This window comes from Oncorhynchus nerka, linkage group LG12, assembly GCF_034236695.1.
Source record: "Oncorhynchus nerka isolate Pitt River linkage group LG12, Oner_Uvic_2.0, whole genome shotgun sequence".
NCBI lineage: Eukaryota > Metazoa > Chordata > Actinopteri > Salmoniformes > Salmonidae > Oncorhynchus > Oncorhynchus nerka.
The window spans coordinates 46,895,476-46,898,391 of NC_088407.1; the positions used below are offsets into that span (position 1 = coordinate 46,895,476).

Sequence of the window (2,916 nt, forward strand, 5' to 3'; positions counted from 1 at the left end):
TTTGTCTCCCCGTTCCTCCCAACAGTGAGCAAGACCTGCCAGCAGAGCTCACTGGAGCAGGGAGACATCCCGTCATCCTTTTGGCGTGTGACAAAGTACACTTTTTTTCTTCTAAATAACACTATAGTAACATCTTCTGCACAAAGTTACATTCCTAATAAGATTGGTGTTAAGTGAGAAAGAATCCTAAAGATGGTCCAATGGGCATGGTCTGAAGCCTCTCGTCATCTCAGTATGTTGAACCACCTGATTTCCTGCAGGCTTGAGATTCAGATCCTGCTGAACGATGTTAAGCAGTCGATTAACCACATGCAGGGGACGCTGAACACCATGCAGGGGCAGTGTATTGAGTTGCAGACTGCCATATCTAAGGTAGTGTCAGATGAGTCTCAGATACAGAAGAATAAGTCTATGATGGTATGGTGATAATGATTGAGATGGTGATTATAATAATGATGACTAGCTTTACCCCACCCTACAGGCGGTAAATCATTGGATCTGATTAATTCAATTCAACGCAATTCATTCTTTGAGGACTGCAACCATACAAATACAATTTATTTACACTAATAAGCTATTGTCAACTTCCCGTCTATGGTTATCTTGCTCATTGCTCACTGTCAATTGCTCACGGTTACCCTATCTGTGTAACTATTATTGATTTCTCGCAGAAAAACAATTTGGTTGTAAATGTAACTGGGGCCACCGTAAATAATTGTTAGGCTACTCATTTTGAATCCACCGGTGGCAACTTGTGTGACCATAAAAGTCTGTGTGGGCACTGGGCACAGTAAAATAATTTGGTTACTGACCTGTCCTACATCATAGAAGAACCTTCAATTCGGAACTAGGAAATTCTGACATTTCTGATTCGCTACCTCATTATGGAATGATGATTTCAAGTTTCCCACTTGTGAAGTATCAGAATCAACCAGTAGGAAGCTCTACGCTAATAACTTACATTCATTTTAACTCTGAGGTTCCAAGTTTCCGATGGCATGTGAATGCGTCAATAATTGCCATGGTCATTTTGAATGTTCAGTCAGTGAGCATTATGGGTAATTGTCCTACATACTTACATCAAATGATGTAGTAACAGTGCCATTCCAAACACAATAAATGTGAAAATTAACTAAGATAATGATACAAAATAAAAGTGAAGAAAATCAGTTGAAAATTGTAGTTTTCTTGAGGAAATGCCCCTGCAGCAGGGAGGCTTATGGTATTATAATATAGTTTCCCCCTCTCTCTGCTGGTTCCATTCTCTCTCTTATAGGGAAGGAGAGTGTCATTAGTAGATAACATTAATATAATTTGTGTATTTGCAGTATCAGTACACATACAAATGAAAGTATATGCTAGGGATTAATCTACACTGAGTGACCAAAACATTAAGAACACCTTCCTATTGAGTTGATTTTTTAGGGAATGACAATATGCTCTATATTATACCTTCAGATCATCACACCAGCCGAAGTTGCTGTGCAGAGGGAGGAGATCGTCCGAGCATCAGGCCTCATCCCGTCACAGAGGAAGGGTATCCTACAAACAGCCAGTGTCCCTTCACAGAGGGAGGGGATTCTCTCAGCCGCCAGCATCAATGCACAGAGGGAGGAGATCCTACGATCATCAGGCCTCATCCCTGCACGGAGGGAGGGGATCCTCCAAACAGCCAGTGTCACTGCGCAGAGGGAGGAAATCGTCCCAATGGCCAGCGTCCCTGTGCACAGGGAGGGGATTGTCCCAAGGGCTAGTGTCCCTGCTGAGAGGGAGGAGATCCTCCGAGCATCAGGCCTCATCCCTGCACAGAGGAAGGGGATCCTCCAAACAGCCAGTGTCCCTGCACCGAGGGAGGGAATTCTCCGAGCAGCTAGCATCACTGCGCAGAGAGGGAGGCATCAGGCCTCATCCCTGCACATAGAGAGGGAGCATCAGGCCTCATCCCTTCAAAGAGGAGGGGATTCTTCCAGCAGCTTCTATCACTGCGCAGAAGAATAAGATCCTCAGAGCATCACAACTCACCCCTGCACAAAGGAAGTTGATCCTCCTGATGACCAGTGTCACTGCGCAGAGAAAGGGAATCTTCCCAAAGGCCAGCGTCCCTGCGCACAGGGAGTGGATCGTCCCAAAGGCTGGTGTCCCTGCAGAGAGGGAGGAGATTCTCCTCACAGCCAGTGTCCCTGTGAAGAATGAAAACAATCATCCACAACCACCTCCCATCATCCCCATGGTGGCACCACTGTGGAAATGGGATGGTGGAGCGTGTACTCCACCTGTGGATTTCTATTCCAAGAGAAGAGGTCACTTAACCTTACCTAATTAGTAAAGAAATTACCATTGTGATAGCGTGAGAATAAGTTGTGATAGGTTAAATGTACGGCTCATGTGAGTGTATATCTGTAATACTTTCATGCATTTTCTACATAAAATAGGTTTAGCTACATTTTACTTTGACATTTTAGTCATTTAGCAGAAGCTCTTATCCAGAGCGACTTACAGTAGTGAGTGTACATTTTCATACTCATACTTCATTTTTTGATATTGGCAGATAAATATGCTAGATTTTGCAGCGACAATTATGACATTTTGCATAGCAATATGCAATTGTTTTGTCCATTTGTTGCAAAAATGCACTGACAAAGGAAAAACTGTGTTGAGGTGTGGCTTGATTAAACCATTATGCAGTAAATGTGCGGTGATTGGTCAAATTTGTAAGCCCTCACATAATATGCAGGGAATTGTTGATTTTGCAACCAAAACAATGCGATCGCAGAGTCCTTGAGTAACCTCCCAGTAATCCCTGTGACTGCGTGTAGGTTAAGATTGGGTTGTAACAGAGTATCAGAGCGAGACGTTCCTATCTGTCAGCTAGTAATTGTTCTGTATGGTGACATGAGCAGAGTGGCCTGACTTCTC

General features: G+C 43.7%; 1 long non-coding RNA gene across 1 annotated transcript; it reads right to left on the reverse strand.

Moving 5' to 3' along the window:
• Positions 1–1,240: 1,240 nt before the first annotated feature.
• LOC135574333 (uncharacterized) lies at positions 1,241–2,642 on the reverse strand. The gene is made up of 3 exons (XR_010465360.1): positions 2,023–2,642; positions 1,453–1,879; positions 1,241–1,269 (listed from the first exon to the last, which is right to left on the reverse strand). It is a non-coding gene; the product is annotated as an uncharacterized LOC135574333 (long non-coding RNA).
• Between the last annotated feature and the right edge of the window lie 274 nt (positions 2,643–2,916).